Raw genomic sequence first — 11,532 nt, 5'->3', positions numbered from 1 at the left:
CTGTTTTTCTGTGGAATATTGACCTCCCCTCTACAGCATGGAGAGCGGTCGTAATAACTCCTGCTGTCACGATTACTGGTGTTTCCAAGACGGTACGTTCGGCGGTTGCAACTCGTAAAGGTCCTCGCTGTTGCAAATACATTAGGGATGGAGAGCACTAAACCATACTGCGGAATCGTACAGAAAGACGGAATGAACCGTACTCATAAGGAATCGACCCGCACGGGATAAGATACCTCTGACGTTGGCCATCATCCGGCAAATCGCAAGCATTCTAGCTAGCCTTCTCTGCGGTGTTTTGAATCTGAATCTGCTTCAAGAAACTCATCTCCGTATCTATCGTGATGCAGAGGTTTTTCATCACTCGCTTTGACAAGACCATGGTTTTCCCAACCTGGATAGGGAGAACCCCTTGGTTGAGACGACCACTTCGGTTTTCTCAAGAGGTAAGTGGATTCCATGTTCAGTGATCCACCTGCTGACGCACTGCTTCATAATTTCCAATATGCACTTAGCTTCTTTCAGTAAGCGTACAGCAAGAGCCAAAACATCATTTACATATGGAAGGGGGGCGGCATTGAGGATGCTTACTCCAACTTGAGTGAGAATTCCGGCGATATAGGCGGATTATTCTAGGTCTAAGCGAATAAGATGGTAGGACTTTGGTGAGTGCTCTTCTCCCTCTTGTGGCAATGTGCTTTTGTACACCCGGAAAGCCAAGTGGTACCAGACGTGGATCCGATGTCGGGTTGTTTCTGACGGTTACCTCAAGTGCGTCCTTGACGTGGGAGCCATTTTTTGACAAGTTTCTCACTGCTGGTCCAGGTTAAGGATCACCACAATTGTACAGTACTATGCACAACGGAGACCTCCTACATAGTGGAGCAGGACGCTTTCTATGAGTAATTACACGCAGTTCAGGAGAGGCTCCCTATATGTGAATGAGTTGAGCTGAATGCCAAGATGGATTCTGACAACACCTTCATAATTATCATCAACGGCGCAACAACCGGTATCCGGTCTAGGCCTGCCTTAATAAGGAACTCCAAACATCCCGGTTTTGCGCCGAGGTCCACCAGTTCAATATCCCTAAAAGCTAAAAGACAACACCTTGCTTGCACATATTATGGGGGAAACTTGGTCCTGGCGACGGCAACGATAATGTCATGACGTTTATAGATTTCTGCAGCTCTACCGTCTCGTCAATTGTGGCGCATTAATGTTGTCATAAAGTTGGTTGGGTTCCAGCTGAAAGACACCTTACGAACAATCAGATCGACCAATTTGTTTTCTGGATGTGTTTAACGAGAGAGATGCTCATATTGGTCTCCAAATGGATCACCATCTAATGGTCGATTTATGTCCCTTGCGTATTGCATCCCCGACTTCCCGCAGGGTTTAGGAGTTGCAATCCTCTAAGTTCAAGATCAGTCGGTAATATGGTCCTACTTTCGTTCGATAGTTTGAGAGCTATCTTGCTGATCAGATACAGATAACCATGAGTAACTTGCTTGAAAATATCGAAGAGAATTAGGCTGCCATCAAAAATGCTCTTTTCTCGATCGTAACGCAGGTCGTCGATCATGTCCCGGAAGAACGCCACGAGATCTGGCTAAGGGCGGAATTATGGAAGCGGATCGATAAACGGAATTGACAATTGGCACAGGATGGTAGAGGAGGAAGATAGGGTCCTTGGAGAGCCTGGCGAGGAGTTAAAGCTCATTTCAGCAGACCGTGAATGCTGGCTCATAGTGTCCCACTGATTGGACTACCTCATCAATCGCATTGATCTTAGCTGTTTTCCCAATATACTAAAAGGACGCTGCGGTGACGGCACTTTTGGGTCGTTTTTGCTTCTGCTTATTAGCACGAGCTAGCGGGAGAGAAAAACGGCCGCTATCAAACATGCGTTGAACGCGCTGAGTACCACGCCCGGCTTATAGTTGATTGGAAGTTTCAGCATTTCGCCGGTAATACCCTCTGATGCAGGTGCCTTTGTCCTTCATGACCGTCTAGATGGCACGATCTCATCTATCTTCACTACTTCTATTAACTTGGGTGATCGCTGGTTATAGATTTTTTGGTAACCATCTTATACCCGGGTTCTTGCAGGTCTCTGTTAATGATACTAACTAGCATGATTCTTCGACGCAGAGTACCGTTTTGTTTCCATGTATTCTACGGATTTAACGGCTGCCTCATCTTGGCCCCTTGCGAGCTATGCAATAGGCCGAAGTCTAAGGCAGATCCTTGTAATTTAAATCGTTCACTAGTATCTAAGTGACGTCCCGTGAAGAAGTCTCTTTTTTGGTGCAAATACATCCAATCAATCATCACTAATGATTCAGTCACAGTTCGCTTAACCACGTCCTGGTGTTGTAGCCTCTCTTTCGAAAACTTCGGCAAATTTGCCAACATCGATTTTCCTGAAGTTTCACCTGCCGAACTTTTGTACTGTACAAGGACATCACTTTGAAGGAAATATATTACTGATTTCCGGTGGATGAAATCTGCCAATACCGTTTATCATTGCATCGCTGACACTAAGGATTCGATCGCAAAGGTTACGTTAGGAATAGGGGTATCACAACCTGGATGTCGGAATGTTAGAATGCTACCGATGTTTAGAAAAGTGAGCGCCGTCCTGGTGGGCATCTCAAAAATTTGTTTGCCCCGAGAGTATGGTTGCACCAAGTCCCATCCGAACACTCCTCCAACTAAAAATCTGGCTTCAGTGTTCCGAATTTCGTCCCCTAATACACCGAGCCAATTCCAAAAAATGGTCACAGGTTTGTTTGGTATATCTCCTCGGCCATGACCCCAGACTCGCATGCTGACCGTGACTCTCACCCCCAGATGACAGCAGTATCAAACATATCGGCATGCCATGGTGACTAGCTCCTATGTCGGAGAAACCAGTTAGTATTCTGATGGGCAGTTGCGCCCCAGTGAATGATCGTTTGCAGGATCATGGTGCTTTACTTATTACTCTCCGCTCGGACTCGAGAACATGATTCGTGTCTTCTTTTGCAAATCGCGATCCTTATAAACAACCCAACATTTTTATCACTCCCAAGCCTTTGCTTTAGACCCATATTCTCCACACTTGTAGCATTAAATGCCTTTGTCCTGCCCATTGCAAACCCCGAAGAAGCTGGTTCGCTGTCTTCTCAGCTTTCTTTGTTCGCGAGACAGTCCAGATCCTTTATTGCAATATTACATATAAGCTGTAGGCAGGAAACTACTGCTTTCGTGACCAGAATGCTCTGTACTGGCTTGCTGAACGCATTCTTCTTGTAGTCTTCGACCCAAACTCAACAATTATACCACCAGATAATTCAGACGTCTATCTCAGTGTCTTCTGGTTTGACGTTGCTGAGGATATCTCGAAAAACTTCTTAGGAAAGATCTTTCAACTTGCTTCAGTGGAGTCACTGCCGTTGACATCCAACTTACGTTGCAGTATTTCTGCATGTTCGTCTTTTTTCAACGATGCTTGATCAGGTTGGTTATCGTCTTTTCTCGCCGAATTCTTTTTGCATCTTGTGGCACAGGTAGCAGATCTACACTTTTTTAAGGATTATGGGTCCAAAGCCCGCATCCACTTGATGGCACACCGGAGCAAATGGGGAGCAAGTTACTCCCTCTTTTTTTGGTCCACGGACCCCTCGGCTTGGGGCTTAGTTCCCAAACTTCAAAAATATTAGGCAAAGAAGTTTTAGGGTTTCTTACTAGGGCAGGGGCAAATCGTCAGACACTGCCTCACCTCTGCCCTGGGAGCAGCGTGACCGAAGCGGCTTTATATAATTTGCAGAACCAATTATATCCCCCCATATTTTGGACCAAAGCTTGGCCAGAGCTGAACATACTTTTCAAGGATTGGAGGGTCCTAAATCCGCATCCACTTGATGGCGGACCAGAAAAATGGGGAGCAACTGATTCCCTCTTTTTTGGTCCACGGACCCCTCGATTAGGGCTTAGCACCCAAACTTTAAAAATATTAGGCGAAGACGGCTTTACGATTTCTTACAAGGGCAGTGGCAAATCGTCAGATGTTGCCTGGTAAGAAACCGTAAAGCCGTCTTCGTCTAATAGATCTACACTTTTTTCCGCTCGTCTCCTTTTATCATTTGTCTGTTCTTCTTCTGGCTGGTTGAGGGCACCACGTTTTGCCTAACCGGGGACAGTGCTAGAGATCTGCTTTTACCTCTCTTCTCCTCTCTTCTTTGAGCGGTCTTCCAGGAGCTTTGTTGGTTTGTAATACGATCCAGGAGCTCCTCCATCTCCACTGTGCCATTTTGACATCTAGAGAGCTGTTTGACTGGGCGATCGTAGCAGCCTTTAATTTCCGTAAGACTGTCCAACACCTTTTGAGTTGCTTTTTTCCACTGCACTTGGTTTACGGATAAGGTTCCTCCTCTTAGGAAGGTGACTTAGGCTTCCGTTTGGTAATCGAGTTTATTAAACTTTTTTACCAACATGGAAGTATCACGCAGTTTGGGGATTGCCATTTCTCCTCGTAGCTCTGTTTCCGAACTCGAGTTCGATGGCGTCTTTTTTTTTGACCCCTAAGACGTTTACCTTCCACGGTGCTAGTCACTCTCCCACTACTAGTCCCCTATTCCAGTAGAACATTGGGCCTTTCTACGTTTCCAGTAGGTAACCGGCATAGCCTTACGCTTTTTAGAAAGAAATTTACCGGTTGTGTCGTCGTAATTGTTGTAGTTATTATCATTGTGTCATGGGTTCAGCTACAAGCCGCTATCTCCGCCTCCACCTTAAATGATTCCCGTAATTGTCTATGCAGGCAGGGAGGTTTCGCTAGGGTTTACACAGATCCTTATGGGAATTTCTGTTCAGAGCCAGGATCAGGCTCTAGTCAGAAATCTATCTCAACACCCCGCACACCCAGCTTAATAATGTCATAGTCCGCAACACTGTTAAAATTATTATCAGGGCGGAAGCAACTGTAACATTAGTCTGAGACTAGTTTCCATGAGAAGTCACTCTGGTGACTAGCAAAAGGATGCCAGAGGACTAAGCTCAAAGGTGTTCTATTCCGAATTATTTGCCAAACCATGTGTGTCGGGTCGTAATCGTGCCGCTCACGTTAGTTTACTTCCAGGCTGAGTGGTGGTCATCCCGGGCTACCAACTACGAATTGTAAGTCGGCATTGCTTGGAAGTAAACAAGGATCGCTACCATCATTTGGCCTCCATTTGGTTGAACAGTATAAGAGGGACTACTGAGCATTTTTTGTGCCAAAGGTGTTTTCGCTGGCTTTCAGGTGAGAGGACTGAAATGGTGTTGAAGTTTTGGAAAAGCTGGCCTCTAAGGCAGTTTCAATGGAATTATGGAAACCTTGACAGGAGTCTAAGACACTTTGTCACCGGAAAAATCTGTGAAAGAAATCTGTATATCGTAACTAAGGACCATCGGTTGTTGGAAGGGAAATTAGGGGTCTAAAAAAGTATTTAAGCTAACGAAGTAGTTTGGTCCCTGAAACCTTTTAGGTAGTTGGAAAGTCAGAGAACAACATGCGGAAGAAGCAAACAGATTTCATTCCTAATCTGAATGGAAAATTACAGCTTAATTCCGCTGGATATCTTGCTCATTAGGAAAAACAATTCATTAAAGGAAAAGGATCATATCCTATGACAAATTGAAGTAATGTAAGCTTCCGAATTGTTCATGTGAATATTCTTTTCATATCCTTAAGCTATTCGCATTTAATTTCCTCAACAATGTGCAGTTCCTTCAATTCCTTCTTCTAGAAGTTGCCAAAGTCCATCGAGAGAAGCGATAAGTGGCACTAAATGTTCTGTCATCCGAAGGACTAAATAAAGAAAAGTTGCCGGGAGCAGTGAAGCGATGCCAGGACACTTAAGCGTTCAAGACATGTGAATTTTCCGATTAATGAATAATTGATTGGCGTCTGAGACATCGAAAATGTCGAGAACAAGATGAAAATGATGTTGTCGGACGATGCATAAAGTGAAGTGTCCAAGTGCAGGACTCGTTCATAATTGATGAAGAGCCAGCGTCCTCGAGAATGTGACGGGAATCCTGCTCAGTGAGAGGCACGGCTGATTGCAATGTTCAGAAGAAAAGTGGAGATCGTCCAAATGCATTGAATTATTCAAAGTTTGTTGCATTTCTTCGTGACTTGACACACTTGGGCGGTATTTGTTTGTTTAACATAAACTTTCGGCTCAGTTATTTATTCGGCTAGAAGCTGCGGAAGTTGCACATCTTGGGGGTGAAAAGGATAGGGATGTGCTCCACTTCGTTTCCAAAATTATGAAAAGTTCATCTAAAAACCCAAAGAAATTAGTTGAACGCATCACATGACCATAAGTCAATAAACTCTAATCCTCGCCGCTTATTGCCCTTCCCCGTTTTCATTTAGACTTAGAGAGGATGACACACCGCATGTAAAAGCGCCAACAAAAGGGAGATTCGGGCTGAACTTCCAACTTTAAAGTTTGGTAATTACGGCACGTTGAGTGATGCCACAAAATGCTCTTACGAGGCTTGAGGAAACAATTATATCATAACTAGGGTTCAACTTCATTAAATGGCGTAAACTTTTGTTGGAATCCCCTCGTGTCTCTGTTGCCAGTGGGCGCCGGGACCGGGTACCTCTATCTGTCGTGCACTTGTCGAGTCGACGGAGCTGTACCTTCCACGCCGGGGACGAGCTCTGAATCCTGGCCAATGCACCCCCTCAGTTAAGCAGCAACAACGACCCATTCAGGGGCGGAAAGCACTTGGACGAAGCAGGGGGGGGGGGACTGGCATAACAAAGCCCAAAGGCGGTTTCATGTGTGCTATGCAATTAAAACATGTGAGCCAGAAACAAGCTTTGTACTTGGCTTCATAATCAAAGGATACATCTCAGCGACGAGGAGTTGGATATGGGAAACAACTCTGGCAGACGTGTTTCTGAAGAGCCTTTCATTTGATAAGTCTTTGACCAATGCATTGCATTGTGCTCACATAATATTGCCTACAACGCACACGTAGTGGGGCTCTCTCCTCTATCTCAGATTCATTCGTCGGAAAATAGAATAATTTGCTTTATAGTGACGACGAATTTCAACAAAATTATGAGGAAACCATATGTGTGTGTACGTACACATATGAAAATGACTTGGGTAATTTGCTGGAAACAATGTTTTCCAGTTTAGGAAGTGGCCCGGAGAAAGTTCAAAAGTTTAGAGCAGGAGCCGACAGGATCGGTTGTTCCGTGCACAACATGCAAGCACATCGGAATTTCTCGGAAGGAGTCCAAAACTTGGGATAATTAAATCGCAATCAATTAGTTGTTTTGCAGGATCATCCAACTGGAGTCCCCTTGAGCTGGTTAAGACCGAAAAACGGGCTCATCCTTGGGGCTCAAAAGAAATAGAAATAGTCGACCCAGTACAATGGCAAATAAAAATTAATGGTTGCAACTTATAGTTCATTCATGGCATGCTCCTAATGACAAAAATTCCATCATCAACGGCGCGAAGCGACAAATCAACGCTATCAACGTCTCAGCATCGCGACATTCGGCAAACATCCCGGCATTGGCAGACAAAAAGTCTTGCAATCTTTCCTGCAATAACTCCACACTTCGGCGGACGGCAGTTAGTTAGTTAGTTAAGGCCGGGCGACTTATTAAATCAAATTCCGAGGATGCTGCCGTTTTCTGTTTTGTGGCGAATTTCTGGCTTTGATGATGCTGGTATGTGTCTATAATAGGAATTTAGGGTATCCACACATGATCGAATTCTTGCAGAAGGAATATGCTCATCTTAATCAGGGTGTACTCCTCTTGTGCTTAGAGGAAGCTTGCTATAGAAATGCTTAATCCCTTTGATTTAAGTTTAAAGGGCGAATTTTCACCAATTCATGGCGGCCATCCCAGCTCGTCCAACCCTCGTTGCACTGTCGCCTCATCGACGCCTGTCACCGCTGAATCGCAGTCCGCACCCGCTGTCACCCCGACCTCATGTCGCTCCTGCCAGCGGTACCTTGCCTCGCCACCCAAATAACTATTCGTGTTGAAGCTAGCTTATTCCACCACTTCGACGATATTCTGGCCTACATCAGAAACAAGGCCAATTCTACTCTGTCCCCTCTTTCGTGCGTGAAACTCACGAAGGACGGCTCTCCAGATGGAGTGATAGCTTCCTTGAAAGTAACATATCCTCACGATTTTGGCACTATCGCCCAATTTTCCTTTTACCCGCAAGAAGTGCCATATACGAGGACCATGTTTCTAAAAAATGTCTAGCCCTACCGCCTGCTTCGTCGAGCTTGAATAATTTAATATCATTTACCAAAATATTAAGGATCTAAAGACGAAGCTGTTAAGCTTCAAGTTATCTGTCTTAGCTTTTTAACATCACGTTTTCTGTATGTTAAGTTGGCAAGTTAACCGGCGAAGGTGCGCTAATGGCTGTTAAGTCCCTTGTCAGAATCGGAATAATCCATTCCTTCTCCTCCTCCTCTACCTATGATTCCTATATGAGTCATCTCGCCAAACGTATACCCCTTTATCATATCCTGCGCATATTTTATCTATCTCAGCCTCCTTGTCGGTATGAAGATTACCTCGATTGATTGTCAGACGTCTAACCGCTATGTTCGCTTCCCTCACTTTTATCCTTTGTGGCGACTGCAACCTTTCGATGCTCTCTTGGCCTATTGCTCCCGGCCTTCCTTCCTTCTTTAATAACTCTTCCTACATTTCAATTCTTTTATCCATTTTCATGAACGCCTGTGTCGCTTCCAAATTTAACCTTTCGAGAAATCACTTAAATTATATTCTTGATTTTGTCTTCTCTTCTCTTACGTTGCTCCTGACGTGCATCATTTTGAGCTTCATGCTCAGCTCATCCAACTTCTATCCCTATCGCGGGCAAGCCAATCAAGGTTAATTTTCGTAAAGCAATCGAGCGCCTGAACTCAACTCTAGAGACAATCCACTGGGCATCATTCCTCTCGCCATTAACGTGTGACTAAGCACTCAGGACCTTATGTATCAGTTTATCTGATCTTCGTCCCTTTTACGGCCAATCCTCTCCTAAGTCCCTACGCTTTTACCCTGCGTGTTTCACCACTGAATACCACAAGAAACTTCGCCAAAAGCTCAGTGCTAGTAAGAAGTTCCTGTCCTCTGAAATCCATGCCGACTTGATTTTACTCAAAACTCTATCTACTCCGGTAAAATCTTTGACACTGAAGCCCAGATTGGAGTATTTGGCCAAAAAACTCAGTGGAGTGCGGGAACTTCAAACCAATGTGGTACCACATTCACAAAGCCCACAGTCACGCCCAACTATTTCCTTCTTCCACTTTGCACCAATGTCGGCCCTGGATACGACGGTCTAGCAAACCTCCTTTTCTGCATAAAACTGACCAGTCCATCTACCTTTCCCTCTCGATTAGTTTCTGCAAGAGCCTCGAAGACAAAAACTTTCCTGGCTTATGGAAAGAAGCTCTCATCATTCCTATTCAAAAAAGTGGCGATCACTTTCAACTCGAGAATTGCGGCGCGTCTCTTTTGATGTTTGCATATCCCATCCCTTCTTCCTTCCTCTGGCGTCTCACAGGTATTTATTCGGGGCCCCTTCCTACAACAGTGTAGAACTTATGCATATTTTTCAAACTTTCCTCGGGCCTGATGGACTGCGCCATCTCTATCGAAATCACCGTAATCCAAACATTTTCAGTGCGCCCTCTGCGGACCTCAGAGTCTATTTCTATTCCTCAATCTTTCGATTTTGTCGAAGTTATAGTGCACAACAGCTTGGTCCCGTAAACTTCTCTTCTTTCAGTGGTTTTAAGGTTAAGGTTCCTAATTTCTCCTCCTTCAGAGGGCAGTAACTGGAATTCACTCTGTTTATTGTTCGTTAGTAATAAATAAATAAATTAAGTTATAAGTTATGGCAATCCATTTAGGTTCGGGAGGTGGCCCAGCTGTTGGCACTTTTAACCACTCAAACTCCTGTCTTCTTCCCAGCGGGAAAGCCACAAAGTATTACATCGCGGGATGGATATGACTCCAACATGCTCCTTCTGCATCTCTGCACCCTCCACTACTTCTGGTATTTCTCCAATTACTCTTTCCAGTGCTAGTGTTCTTCTCAATGTCTCCTGTAGACTCTTCCCTACCTCTGTCAATTCAGGACAATAGAAGAAGACACGCTCCGGTTCCTATGGAATACCATCGTAGCTAGGAAGGTATAGTGAGCTATTCAGTTTAAACCGATACAGATGGACTCACTGACCCTTTTGCACCCATTTTCAAAGCAGTATAGAACCCATTACTCTAGCTGCAACGTCTGCATCGTGGGTTCCCGACATTTGACATCATCCTTGCCAGGGCCATACTAACATTGGGCACCTTAATGCAAACATATTGTAAATGCTGCTTGAACTTTACTCCCTTTTTATCATCACTCAAAGGCATTTAAGTACTGGTTTTCAAGTAATGATGTGGTTTCCAATTCTGATACGTTCAGCGACTTCCTTTACCTTCCTTCCTGCATTTCTTGTCAATTCTTTATAACATGAATGGATACAACTCCACGTCCGCGAGATGTTTTACAACGACAATCACCGCAGGACTTCCGTTCCGAGTTTATATTTCCTAAGGCAAACTTCGAAGGTTTGAACTTAGCTCTAGTGACAATCAACTGGGCTTCGCTCCTCTTTGACCAACCACTCAGCACTTTATGTATCATTCACCCTTCTTACGGTCCAGACCCTCTTAAGTCCCTATGTTCTAACCCTGTCTGGATAGCCACTAAATACCACAAAAAACTTCGTTAAAAACTCACTGCCAGTAAGAAGTTCCTGTCCTCTGGAAACCATACTGACTTAGTATTCTGTAAAACTCTGCGTACCTCAGTCAAATCCTTATTACTTAAGCCCAGATTGGAGTATCTGGCAAGTGTTGAAGAATTATTGGAACGCGGAAACCTCAAAGCAATCTGGTACTACATTCGGAACTTCTGCAGTTGCGCAAGCTATCTCTTCCTTTCATTCAATCCTCTGGCTCATCTGCTAACTCTCCCCAATTATCTTGTGATTTCCTCTGTCGCTAGTTTTCCTCGCTCTATGTTCCCTCCCCTTCCCTCCTTTTCTCTCCTGCTACTGCATGCAACCTGCTCTGCATCTCGTACCATCCTCCCTTACTCCTCTCCTTGTGGAAGACCTCATTTGCAAGCTTGACAACACTATTAGCCCTGGATAAGACGGTCTACTAAACGTCTCTTTGCTTAAAATTGGCCAATCGATCTCTTTTTGCCCTTTCAATTATTTTCAGCAAGAGCCTCAGAGAGAACCACTTTTCTAGTCTATGGAAAGAATTTCTCATCATCTCCATTCACAAAAATGACGATCGCGTTCTTGCTGAGAATTACCCCATTTCGCCTCTTGTCCCTCTGTCCCAAAGTCTTGCAAAGATCAGTCAACGACTGGTTGTCCGTCCACTTTGACAACGTCATAGTGAAAGCGCAACATGGTTTTTGTTAC

Source organism: Hermetia illucens, chromosome 1 (assembly GCF_905115235.1).
Source record: "Hermetia illucens chromosome 1, iHerIll2.2.curated.20191125, whole genome shotgun sequence".
NCBI classification, from domain to species: domain Eukaryota; kingdom Metazoa; phylum Arthropoda; class Insecta; order Diptera; family Stratiomyidae; genus Hermetia; species Hermetia illucens.
Note: the sequence above shows the minus strand (reverse complement) of the source record.